The 15,330-nt window shown below is 41.2% G+C and overlaps 1 long non-coding RNA gene across 1 annotated transcript; it reads right to left on the reverse strand.

The window, feature by feature from the left end:
* Nucleotides 1-2,921: 2,921 nt before the first annotated feature.
* Nucleotides 2,922-14,232, reverse strand: LOC122455831. Its single transcript, XR_006274322.1, has 3 exons — nt 13,993-14,232; nt 13,735-13,898; nt 2,922-3,609 (listed from the first exon to the last, which is right to left on the reverse strand). It is a non-coding gene; the product is annotated as an uncharacterized LOC122455831 (long non-coding RNA).
* Nucleotides 14,233-15,330: the final 1,098 nt, after the last annotated feature.

Here is a 15,330-nt window from a genome sequence, read left to right on the forward strand (position 1 = left end):
GCTTTTAAAGCAGAATGAGGAAAATGGTCACTTTATATTCATAGCCTGCAACATTAAAAATATAAACTATATGCAAGGCAGAAGTGATTCCCTAGTACTCCACTGCTACAGACCTAACATATCTGACTGCCATGCACTATCTACTCAAGGATACTTATCTTTAAGTGTGAAGCAATGAAGCTTCTAGTGTAGTTTGCCTCCAGCTGTATTTTTGTTTGCTTTCTTTACTAATTGTTTTGGAATATGGGGACTGATGACCCTTTGCAAATGGCCTTTTTAGCAGATGATGGGGAAGCAGTCCTTGAGGCTGGTAAAAAGGGTTGCAGGAAAAGAGCTGTTTGAAGGTACATGGAAGGCAGTTCCGTCAGCTTCCTTGTAGATCAGGGTGAAGAAGGTGCTCACTCCTTTGACCAGGTAGCTCTCTGGATATAGAGTACAGTACAGCACTGCCAAAACTATCAAGACAGTGGTTTTTATTGGAGATCAGCCACAGTTTCAGTTTTCAGACCTGGAAATGCAGTTTACAGCAATTTGAGGTGTTTGGACCAGAGATTTGGCTAGACCCACTGCAAGGACAAGGTCTGCTGGGCAGATGGATTTGGATTTAGATCTGAACTTCAAAGTTTAGGGCTGTTTGTGTCAGGCTTATTACTAGATTTGTTTGTCTGAGAATGAATGAGTGAAGATGTAGTTTTGCTCTTGGCTGACCAATTTTCTTTCAGTATTCTTTCTAGTGTGCCTGAGTCATGCTGGCATACTCTATAAGCATGTGACCTCTTTAAGATTTTATGGGCTTTGCAAGTATCCTTGTGAAGAAGTTGTGCCACTAACCTTTGCCCTAAGAGGCTTTCAGCCACAGGAGTAGATTCTAAACACTATTGCCAGAATTCCAAACACTATTCTGAGTTACATGGCTGTAAGCCTAGAGAAACTGCATCCAGCTCACAACTTCTCATTCTCCCTCATGCGCCATCATCCCTGCACAATTCCAGCTCTCTTCTCCTCTCCCTCATGCTCCATCTTCTCCCCTGAACGGTCCAAGGAAACCCCTTTGTATCCTTCTTCCACTCTCACCTTCTACCACGCTCATCCTTGTGCTTTCACTGCCCCCCTCTTCTCACTAACTCAGGAATTCCCTTCTTCATCCATGCTATCCTGAAAACACATTTTTTTTCTTGTGGACTTTCTGACATGACATCTCGTAGACAGCCTCACCAATTTGACCATCTACTAGCAGCCAATGTATATTTGATCTGTATTATCTCCACCTGAATTAGACAGTGAGACAGCTTTGTGTCTATGTACAGCATGAATCAACTGTCATGCCTCAACAAATAACCTGTCCTGTTTCTGTAGAAGTTTATGACACAGATTTGCCAAGGCAGAAATTACAGCGGAGGGTAAAGACACACTAAATTACTCTCCTCCTGTGATACTCTCTGAATCCCAGATGAAGTGCTGAGAATTTCCACCTCTTTTCCCTCCAACCAGCAGTCATGCATTTATCTTAGAAGAACAGAAGACTCTCTACAGGCTGCACCTCACATTGCTTTGTGGGTGACTGCTATTGCTTTCAGCCCCATTTCCATAGTGCTGATTACCCCAGGAACAAAAGGCTGAGTCTAGGCATTAAAGCCCTGATCCTGCAATTGGCTCCAGGCAAGTACAAAAGTTAGTCCATGTGCAACATGTCACAGGATCAAGGCCTAAATCTAAATCTACCCTAGTGGCTTCACAGAGCACGCCCTGTAAGCCTATAGTCTTACCAGACTGATGAATGTAAAACAATAGAGGCTTATTCCACCTTGTGATAAATTCTGTGCAAGCTTTCTCTGACTCATTCTATGAGGCTCGCAATTCTATAAACAATTAATATTTTATTTACTTTAGCAAAAAAAAAGACAAAAAGAAGCAGCAGCAGCTCATCAAGTACAGCTTGAAATAAAAAGAAATGAGACATGACATTCATTTTATATGTGCTATTCTCTCCATAAAGGTAAATAAATGTTAAAAAAATTTATCTTTCCAGATTGCCAGTGATCTGCTCTAACATGAACAATTGCACACACCTACTCAGGGAGACTAGGGAAAATTCTCTCTCCCTTCATACACCTGTTTAATGGGATAAGATGGAAATGTTATGCTTTGATACCAGTTTCACGGAAAATACTGGAGGTGGACATAACAAATTCTATTTTAACTAAAATAGGACAAACATTCTAACACTGCATACACTGAAGAGAATGGGGGGAAATGCCACACAGTGTAGGAACTTAGGCCGTGTCTACACTAGAGCCCTTAAAGCAGCACAGCTGTACCGATGCAGATGCACAGCTGTAAGATCACCTGAGTAGCCACTTCTGTGCTGACGGGAGAGAGCTTGATGAGTGACGGTCGCTATATTGGCGGGAGAGTGCCTCCCACCAACATAACGCTGTCCCCGCCTGTGCTTCTGTAGGTGTAACTTATGTCGCTCAGAGGGGTGTTTTTTCCACAAAAGTGCTCATGCAAACATAGCCTTCGGTTCCTCTGCATGGAGTGATTTCTAGTGGTTAGAACATATGATTGGGAGTCACACTGTATGTGTGGCTTTTGTTCTTAACTCTGCACCTGCTGTGCGATTTAGGACTGATCGCTCACCCTCAATTTATTCATTTTCAAATGGTTGTGGAATGGCAGTACTACACAGGGCTTAACTAATTCATTATTAAAAAAGTCTTTAAATTCCTCAGTGAAATGCACCATAAAAGCGTTAATACTGAGGAACAAAATCTACTTCTTTTACTGTCACTAGAGCTGCTGAGACATCTCACTCTTCGTTTGTCTCTCCTGTGTCCTTTCCAGTTCTTTGATGTGAATTCTGTGGTGGGGTTAAATTGTGAATGATATTCAAGCTATGGTCTGACTAGCCCTTTGGGGTGATCTGTGCACCTTACTGTACCTAAGATTTTCCAGATGCTATTACAGTACATTGCACACATAGGAGTCTTAACATGGTAATTTATGAAAGGAAGGCTATGTTAAAATTTGGGCAAGTGGTTGAGCTTATGTAAGGTCAGAGATTGAGCCTGCATTTTGTGCACAGAGAGGGTTTTTCACCGCCCGGATACATTTGATTGCAATGCAAGATTTCCTTTGCTGCTAACCTCTCACTTAAGAGATAATTCTGCTGCTAACAAATCAGATTTGGGTCTCTCTTGGGAAGTGACTGCTAACTACGTCAGATTCTGTGGGATAGTTTTATAATGTGGCGTCCTAGCCAGCAGGGACTGAAAGGGGACCACCTAGTTTGTTTTGCATATGATTTTATTTTAAAATTAAACTCTGATCTCAGAAGTGAAAGCTTAGCGCTTAAGCCATGCAGCCCTCTGATTTTTTTCCCCTTCGTTTCTGCTTTATGTACTGGACTGCTTTGCACCAACAATCCTGTGGAAAACTTATGAAATTGCCTCCACAAACACAGTAATTTTATTAGGACAGGTTTCTTCAAGATAGCTTTTTGTGGACCGATGGTTTGTTGTTGCTATGGTGATTTTATAGTCCAGGCTACAACTGGCAGTTTTCTCTTTGGACTTGATCCTGGGAGGTACTGAACACCTTCAACTTCCACTGAAATCAATGACCAAAATCAGTATTAGCATCAGCTGGAATTTATGGCATTCATACTACAGATGTTCCGTGTATGAAAATCTCAGGAGGAAATAGAAATGAAATATTTGTAGAGAGCAGCTTTGGAGTGTTTTATTGTTGTTGTTCACAATCTGCTTAGATTTTCAGAGAGAAGGGGAGTCTGTTGCCAGATAAATGCAGCCTGAATTATGACTGTTAGAAGAAGCATTTCCAACTTCTAAATTACTTCTAGACTGTGGTGATAAAGAGAGACTATCAATATTTCTAGTTTCAGAGTAGCAGCCGTGTTAGTCTGTATTCACAAAAAGAAAAGGAGTACTTGTGCCACCTTAGAGACTAACCAATTTATTTGAGCATAAGCTTTCGTGAGCTACAGCTCACTTCATCAGATGCATTTCTGTCTATCTATCTCAATGTGATGTGTAACTATAAACGAATGAATCATGGGGTTGCCTGTTGCTCAATCTTAGAAATAGTAGTTCCACTGAAACAGAGCGCTCAAGAAATGAAAGATTAATGCTCTTTCAAAAATATATTTTTTATAATATAATCCTCTTGTAAAAAGAGAAAATACATCCTTCTGCGACTTGTTAGCCAGCATTTTCAAAGCTGAAATGAAAGAAGCTATTGGATTCTAAAACTATTTCACAATTCCATGCTGTTTGGATGAAACATGTGTTTATTGTACGTAAATGAACAAGACATTCTGTTCTTTTAGGAACTCTTCAAATGTACACTTATGTTAGTCAATTTGGCTTATACAGGAAGATCACCTCCTTCAGTAGAATTAGGGTGGATGATAGCGTGGAGATAAAAGGTTTCCAGACTAACAAAAATGTAGAAGAGGTACAACATTATCTTTTTGTCAAAAGTAATTTAAGAGTTTTACTTTGCTATTTACTAGATACAGATTATAAAACAGACTTGTCTATGAAAGACATGTGAAAGAAGAAGATGCTATTACAATAAATCTTTTCTCTGTTAACACTTCCCTATGTCAAGTAATACCTCCTCAAGATGCTAATAGACCAGATAGCTCAAAAATGTCAACTCCTCAGCATGTGAATTTCTTTTAATAGCTTGAGTGGCTGCACCCTGGTAATCCATGTGCTGAGTTCTGTATTGCAAACTTAAAAGAAATCTTTTTTTTCCCTATTAACAGGGACAATTCAGAATTCCATGTAGATCCAGTGAGTACGTTCCTTATTAAGTTTGCACAAAGCTGTTCACCTTTATTCCTTTCTATTCAGATTTAGCATATCAAACATTGAATTTAACGGGACTACAGTGCAAGTAAAAAATGATAGCAGATATGTTGGCCAATGTGGCAGGGATTGAACTGTGGACCAATTAATGAGCTAAAGCACTAAAGTGGAGCAGTATGAGTCATATTTTCTGTGGATTGGGCACAGAAGGGATCTGTAACTCACACTCACCAGTGGGTTACAAAAGCACTACTCAAAGTGAGTGAGGATTACAGTATTGGGCCCTTAATACAATATGTCAGTACAATGCTTGAGTGCCTGGTTCTTGGAATATTATAAGCCTATTAGGTTTAGATTTTGCATATGAAATTTTGCTGATTTACTCAAAAGTTCCTTGCTTAGTACTGATCTGATGGATGACTTTTCTGAACTATTTTGGTGTTGAAGTATTATGCCATGTGGCTAGTAATGGAGGGGGTAATTAAGATAGATTGTGCACCTTGAGCTTCTGGGATTCTGGTGAAACCTGGGTGGTGGGGTAAATCTGAACCTCAGAGCAGAGTTTACAGGATATCAATAATCCAACATAAAGAACACTCAAGCTATTAGGTGCTCTTGCCATCAATTAAAAATAGAATACTAAAACAATTACAAAGTGAAATGGCTACACGCTCCCCTACACTGGTCAACTAAGATATATTATCAATCAAATAAAAATCTCTCCACCCTGAAGTTTCCTCAAAGAGACATCAGCTCCAATTGCCTCAGCCCTCTCCTAATACCTGGTCTAAAAGAAGGGCTTTGCAGCATACTAGAAGGTCAACAAACTGGGCTGCTTTGGACCAAAGTTGGGGAAGAGAGTTTATGGGCCCTCATGGAGAATGCCTTGCAAGCAGTTCCGTCTCTCATACAAATGAACTGCCAGCTCAAGCATAATCTGCTTGACCTCAGCTAGGTCAGAGACAGGTTCTCAGATAAAATGCTGGAAAACTGGTGATGGATTTTGCTATCCTGATACACGCTAAAACTTCATGAAATTTGACTGTTGGTGAGGCACTTAATATATATTTTTATGGACTTCATAACACATATGCAAAGGCATCCATCTACCTCACTACAAAAATAGGCATATAGGGCTTAATTGCAAAACTGCACCTGCACTTTTAAACACAGGCTGGTATGCCATACTGAACGCATTCATGCACCTGAATATTTTGGAGGAACAAGAATCTCCTGATGTTACCATCAAATAATCTGCTGTTGAAGTAAAGAGGTAGCACCACTAATAGTAGGCAGTGGTGGAGCAGCAATGCCGGAGGTCATTGGTAAGTGGCCTAGTGGTGGCCCAGGGTTGAGCCGAGTACCAGACATGGAGCAAGCAGATAAAAATGTTGTTCCTCTAGTGGCAAGAAGTGTTTATAGTGTCTTCTGTAAAGGCTTAGTCCCTATTACATAATGGATTGTAGGCATCATCAGTCTAGAGAGGTTTTTTTTTAAAAAATTTTTTCACCTCTACATGTCTAAAAGCTTTTCCATCATTGAACATTTTGGCTCAAATCCTCTGGTTTGGCCAAACTGGGTTCAACATAAGACTATAAGGGTTGGCAGGGACAATGAGTCAAGTCAGCTTTATGGTCTCCTGATATTGGGGTTGGTCTGGTTTCGACTGTAACTTATAGTAGTCTCATAACCACACTCCCTGGCCCCCGGGGATGTAGAAACAGAAGACTCTTGGACAGAAGGTATCATAACAGGCCCTGATAGGCTGCCCCTTAGGTGTGTTTGAAGTGCCAGAACATCCTGAGCAGGGCTGAGGGTCTGGTACTTCTTTTCCAAAATATATTGGAGGCTAATTGCTATTCTGAGTAGAAAAATGGATTATTAAAATACCATTTTATCTGGTCTTTGTGATACAATTCTCACCCTTTGAACTGAGTTCACAGTCATGCAATTAGGCTTTTCCTGAGATTTTGCTTCATGCAGTGCAAAGTACTTTTTTTTTTTTTTTTAAGTTTTATGTGTCAGTTTTACTCATCCACCTTCATTCGGATACTGTCCCACACTCCTGGTCTTTGAGTGCCTAACTAGACATAGCATTTTCTCTTACTATCTGAGGACTGCTTTGAGGGATGCTATATGACCCCAAAAATTATATTTTAGACTAGCTCCACTGGCATATTTTTGCTATTTGAATACTGTACACAGAATGTCTTTCTGAGACTTAGCCCTAAATGCAATTACTGCGTGTTCAAGATAGAGTGCATCAGAGAAAAGCAAAGCAAAAAAACAATACCAATGCTCCATACAAAAGGAAGAAATATTCTTGCGAAGATGTTACACAATCTATAACCAAAGCAACAATTTTTCTGGAAATGTTTCTCATTTCAAATGCCCTACTCAGGAGAAATATTAAAAACATATACTGATCCTAAAACAGATATGTTGTTAATGCCTGTATACACCAAGGATATTATTAAAATTCCTCATTTTATCTATATGCAGAAAGAGCCTTATCCTGTAAGGTGCTGAACACCTGTTTCCCACTGAAGTCAATGTGGGTGCTCAACACCTTTGAAAAGAAATCACATACACATGTTCCTGAAACTCACATGCCCTTGTGAAATATTTCCAGTGGAGTTACTCTTGTAGAGAGTCCTTGTTCCACTTTACCTAGGTGAGAGTGTTATGAAACAATACTTAGGAAAATCAAATTTCTTATGTGACCCCCCCCAAGCCCCTTTGATACTTATTTTGGTTTAATAAGTAATTACTTTAAAAGCTATAATAATTTATTCTGGTCCTTTTGGTGCATGAGGAACTATTTGTTTGGTTGATTATCTAAAAGTCTGACATGAAAATGCAAAGCTATTCTGTACAGAAAAAAATGTAATAAATATATAATGAACATCATTTAAAAAATCTCAGCAGCTCATTAATAACTCAGCTGTTTTACATTTCTATTATAAGAGTGGAAGACAGGACACAATAGACTACCAGTTATTTTAAAATATCTGAATGTTTATTTAGTTAAGAGCCAACAATGAGATCAGATATTTGAGGGATAGGCAGCAGTCTAAAACGCATACAAGTCTGGAAATCCATTCTGCCACTGCTGTGCAGGGATTTGACACTAAACTCCCCTTAGCATGTCTGGGAAGCTCTAATGATTGAAATATTAGATACTTTAAGCATGTATTTATCTGTAGTTTAAAACAAAAATTTCAAACCAAGAGCTTGTCTCTTAAAACAAGTTAGTCTTGCTCTTTATATAATTTTATCTCTCTGCCCTTTAAACAACCCTCTCTCTGCTGTGATCAGTCTGCTTCTCCCTCTGTGTGTTTTGTTATTCATACTATAATTCAGAATTTACAGCATCTGGCTGTGTTGCTGAATGTTTCCTGTATTCTGCCTTCCCTGCCATGCAATTCTGTTTCTCTGCATACTCTAGATGTTTGACAATCTTCTAACTATGAGATATGCAAGCTGGGGCTGGGGATTTTCCTTCTGCAGTTAACTGTTGTGTATATAGTTTGTGGAATTACAGCATAAGGTTCCTTAGCTTCTGCTCAGTCTGGAGTTTCACTTCTGGAATGGTGCAGAAGGGGCTCCGAAGCATCGGCTGGAGTCTGGTATAGCTATTGAGGCAGACCCATTTCCTAGCACCAAGGTTAAGCAATTGTGTTTTGCCATTTCATGTATTCACAGGCCCCTTTCAGATGCCTGTCTTTGGGGAGTGTCCTTTCATTGTCCTTATCCTAACCTGAGAATGCCTGGGGGTGCCCCATCTCCTAACAAACCTTTGCACCTTCAGAGAAAATTGCAAAGTCCACTTTTTTGGTTTAACTTTCCCACGGTAATACTGTCAAAATTATACCCTTCCCCACCAAAATCCAGTCCCTGAACAGACAGGCAGAACTATGGGCCAGATCCTGGCTCTGATACAGCCTCTTGGGCTGCTCTAGCAGTGCAAACGTACAATAAAATCAACTCAAGGAGCCTAAGTACTGAGAGTTTCTTCAGTGGAGGGCATCCCCAGGTGACATACACCACAAGTCCTGTCATAAATATAAAGGGAAGGATAAACAACTTTAAAATCCCTCCTGGCCAGAGGAAAAATCCTTTCACCTGTAAAGGGTTAAGAAGCTAGGATAACCTTGCTGGCACCTGACCACAATGACCAATGAGGAGACAAGATACTTTCAAAGTGGGAGGGAGGGAGGGAGAAACAAAGGGTCTGTCTGTCTGTGTGATGCTTTTGCCAGGGGCAGAACAGGAATGGAGTCTTAGAACTTAGTAAATAATCTAGCTAGATGTGTTAGATTATGATTTCTTTAAATGGCTGAGAAATTAGACTGTGCTGAATAGAACGAATATTCTTGTCTGTGTCTTTTTTTGTAACTTAAGGTTTTGCCTAGAGGGATTCTCTATGTTTTGAATCTAATTACCCTGTAAGGTATTTACCGTCCTGATTTTACAGAGGTGATTCTTTTTACCTTTTCTTATATTAAAATTCTTCTTATAAGCAATTGAATCCTTTTTTCATTGTTCTTAAGATCCAAGGGTTTGGGTCTGTGGTCACCTGTGCAAATTGGTGAGGATTTTTATCAAGCCTTCCCCAGGCAGGGGGGTGCAAGGTTTTGGTGAAGATTTTGGGGGGGAGGAGGAAGAGACGTTTCCAAACAACGCTTTCTCAAAAATAAACCCAGACATTTGGTGGTGGCAGTGGAAGTCCAAGGGCAAAAGGTAAAATAGTTTGGGGAAGTTTTAACCTAAGCTGGTAAAAGTAAGCTTAGGAGGTTTTCATGCAGGTCCCCACATCTGTACCCTAGAGTTCAGAGTGGAGAAGGAACCTTGTTGACAAGTCCTTTCACAGTCTTTGGTGTATGTCATGTCTAGGGAATGACCATTTGTACTTTAGCAGTCTGTGACAGCGTAATGGCTTCTTGGTTGCGCTGCAACCAGTGTCATTTAGAGCAGCCCTGAGGCAGCTGATCTGGCCCCGTGCAGGCTCCAGGAATAGGGCATGAGGGTGTAAAAGTGTCTGAGTGCCACCTTGGTCCCCTCCCAATCAGCGCTAAGCAGGACTTGGCTGCAGCTGAGAAATGAGCTCTATACATTTTTATGCACATTTCATTTAACTGTGGTAGTTAGTTAGATACCACAGTGGATACAGAATACCTAAGAGTGTACTGTGGCATCAATAGCAGTGGATGCGAAAGAGGAACTTGGGCAGGCACCACATCTGTAAATCTTGCACACTAAGCTTATGCTGAGGCTACGTTCCCAGAAAAACCTCAGCAAGTTCCTCTGACAAATTTCTCTCGTTAGTCCATAAAATGCCTAGTTCTACATATAAAACACTTATGGATTTAGATGGGGAGTTTAGAATGTGCAAGGACAGCAGGATGGGATTTCAAGTGTATCTCCTTTAACAAAGAGTGCTGAATTGTAAAGCTTTGGCCAATGGTTCCTTCCACCCCCGTTCAGGGGAGCATTGCCCAGTATGTGATTTGTGCATCAGTCACAATAAGAAAACTGATAAAAAAATAGTGAAAATTGAATCATTTTCACAATCTTACGTTAAAGTTCAGCTCAGTGGCTCTGTAGAACATGGTGGGCCCAAAATAGATCTATAGCTGACTTCTACTTTTCAGTATGTGACTGGCAAAACCACACCCAGCTACCACATATTTTGGAGATTTCGTGTAGAGAAATCCATTAATCAATGTTGTTTGGCAAATAGAGCACATCAGTATTTTTTTACATGGACGTTTTTTTAAAATAGTGGTCCCAGTTCAGCTGTCGCCCTTGAAATGGGTCTATAAATGATTTTTTCACATGTTGGAGTGTGTTCCAAGCCCGCTATAGTTGCGCCTCTATTATAAAGCAGACTAATAAAGTAGAGAACTCATGTAAAAGGAATGGGTAATGAAATATCAGAGACCCTGGCCCATAACAGACAAAAATACTACACTGCTAGGTCAATCCTCACTTCAATTGATAGTTGCTGGGCCATGCTTCAAAAATGCAGTGAAATGAATAACAGACTGTTACAATGATCCTGCAAAATAAATAGCAATGCCCTGAAGACATACTAAAAACATAAGGAAATGGAACTTTTTTCTCTGTCTTAAACAACATTTTGCTCAATGGAAAAAAAGCCAAGGAACACATTTTTCTCGATGATTTAAGTTGCAGTATGCTGATACATTTCTTCCAATAGCAACAATTAAAATAACCTTCTTGTGTTCCCAGAGTGTAGGCGTTATTTTTACTAGTAACCCACATGTATTTGAACAATAGTAGCTGCCCACAGTTTTACCTTAATTTACTCAGAAAAGGGCTGGGTTTGGGGGTTATTTTGTTCCAAAAATCTAGTATGTGTATAGAAATTAGAAGTTCACACCAGAACTTGATCCATATTTTTCCAAAGTTGGGGGGACTTTAGATCTGGGATCTTTGGATAGGTCATTTTAAAAATAAGGGCTGGCCACAGATTCAGCTCTAAACTTTCCCAAAGTTTGGAAGGTTGTTCGGGTCTGATATTTTGGTTTGGGCCTGTCTTGTGCGGTAAGGTTGTTTTAAGGAAACAAGGAAAGGAAAGGAAAGGAAAGGAAGGAAGGTTGAAAGGAAGACTTAAACATGATAGTTTAGGCCAAAAAGTGTGCACTACTTTATACTGAAGAGTTCTTTGCACACTGAATATCTCTAACCTTTTCAGTGAATGCCACCTAATTTGCCAAAAAGTTATCTGGCCCATTAATATCATTTTTATATGATGCACACTTAAACAACAATTATCCTAGAGCAAGAGCATCGCTTGTATTTCTGCTGAAAGGATTAATGATGCTGATGCAGAAGTAAACAAAAGAAAACAAAAGTGAAGAAGTAAACAAAAGGAAATCATTCTGGCATATTTTCCATTAGAAACAGGGAAAGAACATTTTTGCCCAATTCAAAAATGGAAAATTATTAAAAACCCTATTTTAATTTCTAAATATCCTAGATTGTATTAGGAAGAACTGAAAGAGAACATCTTAAAAATAACTGCAGAAAACTCTATCCTTAAGAACAAGGGGAGTGACCCGATTGTGTGCAGATCAGAGTTTCTATACTGAGCAATCCTGAAAACAATTGCATTAGAGCAAACATGAGAACAGAAAAATGGCCATACTGGATCAAACTAGTGTTCCATCTAGCCTAATATTCTGTCTTCTGTATCAAGTCCAGAAATCTATACAGCAATTTTACAGTCCTACAGCCTGAGCCCCACGAGCCTGGAGTTGGCTGGCACAGGCCAGCCGTAGGTTTTTCTTTACTGTGTAGACATACCCTAGGGGACTATGGACAGTCAGAACGTATGTTAGAGCTGCCCAGTGGCTACTCTATGTTACACCTGTGACTGATTCAGCCCCAGAATTTGGGAGATGCAAAGGTACCTAAAGCTATTTTTGTTCTCTTGTGCCCAGCATAGATATGGAGGGCCTAGGAATTGGCCCAATTCTTGTAGAACTATAAACTGCACTAATTCTTATCTTTCCCATTAGTATTTTGGGTCTGATTCCGAGAGTGCTGAGATCCACAGCTCCCATTGAAATCAACTGCCATGATGGGCGCTCAGCACCTCTGAGTCAAACCCTTCATTCCCATCTGTGATGTTAGTTTGCATGTTAATTTAATGGTTTGTAAAGAAATATTTCAAATTGGATCAAATATAGGTGACCATATATCCTGTTTTGGCCAGGACGGTCCCTTTTTTAAGCCCTGTCCTGGCCTTTTTTTCCCCCCAAAAGGAGGCATTTGTCCTGTTTGCTCTTGCTGACTTGATCAGAAGAGCAAACAGACAAATGCCCACTTCTGTCAAAAAAGTGGAGTGTGGTATGGAGGGGGTGAGCAGAGATGCCAGACCCCCATGGGGTGGGAGGGGGAGACAGGGCTGTGGGGGAAGCAGTGCTCCAGCATGTGTGGGGGAACCCCAATTGCGCAGGGCGGCCCCTCAGGGTTCCAGCAACAGCCTGGCACGTGGTGGAGGGAGTGGGGGGGGGGGGGGAGAGACAGGATTACAGCGACTGGCAACAGCATGGGGGTGCCCTGTTTTCTTTTTGGGAAATATGGTCCCCTAATCAAATACATCTTATCTGTGAAGTTTTTACCAATTCCTAAGTCAGGAAAGACGCAACTGTTTCTGTAGATCCCATCCAAAGCTATAAAGAGGCTTTCCATTTTGCCAGAAGTGTTAGTAGGATGAGCAGAGACCATGCACAGTGTAAATGTGGTTCTGCTAAAGTACAAACTCTTGGGGGAATAAACACAGACAGTATTAAAGTGCTTTATCATTAGAAGTTCCCAGAGTACCATAATGATTGTGAAAGCAGACAGGCTGGCAACAGCACAGAAGTAGGGAATGTATTAAAGCTGAAAAATGCAATAAACATTTTAGTCTGGTTCACATATCTATGCTCAGCTGTGGTAATGTGTAACATGGGTTGCTGTTCTATGCAGAAACATGACTCGGAACTACTTCACTGGCTACTGAAGGAGAAATCTGTTGGCCTAAGGATCCCTCTCCATACTGAGAACATTTTCAAATGAATGTTCAGGGAAACATTTTTGTAAGAATATGGATAATTAAATTAAATTCTCAGGAAAAACAAAACAAAAATCCTTGCAAATAGTGGTGGCCCATTCTGAGCACTATAAATCTAGGGAGATTATAAGGAGAAAATAGGGGGCTTGATTATATGAAAAAATAAATGATATTTTTCCTTAGAAGTTAGAAAATCATTCAGTTGGTGAAAAGATGGTATTGTATAAGTCACCATGATCTTAGTGTTAATTCCTTCTCTTCTGTAACTACTGTGTCTTAGTCATGTAGGCCTCTGTGATGGAGTTCACCCACCAGAGCGGTGCCTCCTGCTGGCCATCTTACGGATGAGCTATCTTGCCCTCTCCTGGTGGTGCCTCTCCCACTGCCTTCTCCGCATGCAGACCCATCTCAGCACCAGAACCGCAATATCCTTTTCATGACTTGGCCTCCAGCTGTGTCACCATCTATGTTTTCTCCTGCTGGTGGAAGTATCTTCGAGTTCGATAGTCCAGCCACTTCCTCAGTGGCACGTGGGGGGACTTGGGCCCACACACTACTCCAGGTCCCGACCCTGTAGATGGCAGCCTCCTGCTGCCTCTCCTTAACTTCTCTGCCAATACTGCTTCAATTCCCAGGACCACTTTCCCACGGCCCTGGCACCTTATTCACCCTCTTCTCAGGGCCTCCAGTCAGCAAGTCCTAGCAGCCAGCCCCAGGAGCTCCCTCTTGCTTCCCTGGTCCCTGCCAGCAGCTGCTCTGTCCAAGGGTTACCTGCCTGAAACTGACTAGAAACACCATCTCTATTTCTTGGACTCCCTGCAGCAACTGACTATCTGTAGCTCTGCAGCTGCTTTTATGTGAGCCTGCTGGGCCCCGACTGGCTGATTCATACAGCCTTCCTCCATTGGCTGCTTCCTGCGCAGCCTCCCTAGGATGCTTGGAGGACTAAAATCCACTGCTCCTTTCTGGACAGGGTGTGGCAGGCCCATGAGGCCTCCATTAACCCCTTCCACTCTGGTGTGGGGCGAACACCCCATCACAGCCCCATATTAAACTACTTCTCTGAATCTGAGCGTTAACCTGATTAAATTTAGCATTGATTTACTAGGATCAGCAATTGAGAGGAGGTAAGAACAGTGCACTAGCTTGTTAGGTGACCTATGTCAAGTCACTTTACCTCTTCTGCCTTAGTTCCCCTGTCTGAAAAATGTGTATAATAATGTAGTGGAAATACTGCTGCCACATTATTTATCTAAGGCAAAACTGGAAAGTATTTTAGGGTGACCACATAGGCTTTATATAAGAACTCTATTGCTGTAAGACTTTTCCTGATCTTCAGAAATAATCTAGAAGTCAAAGCATCATTGGACAAAGTCATTTTACTTTTAACTTATATTCCACAGCTCTCTGTAATAGCTTCTCCAACCTCTGTATATAGGCTGAAACCTTGTCCGGGTCACTGATTTTCAAGGTGCTGACCATGTCCTAAGGTGGGCCCCTGAGATGCTCTACTAGACACTTTCACTTTTCTGTATCTGGTACCTGCCACTCTTGCACCAATTTGGTTTTGACTCCTAACTGACAGTCCACTCTTTCTTCACCAGGTGTTTTGACTCCCCGCACCCGAAAATAACCTTGGACTTACAACAGAGAGCTGACTCAGGATGGGGCTCCACCAGCTTTTCCACTGCTTGCCCCACAGCCTTTGCTCATACATCAGGAGATGCTGTGGCACCCAGGATTGGGGCTGCTGGCCCAACAGCCCCAGCATATCACCCACCATCTTAGTCTCCTTTTCTAAGAAAGCTGTCATTTTCTTTAGCAACTGTACATCTGAAGCAGGGTCGGGTGGGGAAGCTGGGTTCCACAGGCTACCAGTTTCCACATATCATCTGCCACTTGGAATTT

The sequence above is a fragment of the Dermochelys coriacea genome, chromosome 9 (genome assembly GCF_009764565.3).
Source record: "Dermochelys coriacea isolate rDerCor1 chromosome 9, rDerCor1.pri.v4, whole genome shotgun sequence".
NCBI classification, from domain to species: domain Eukaryota; kingdom Metazoa; phylum Chordata; order Testudines; family Dermochelyidae; genus Dermochelys; species Dermochelys coriacea.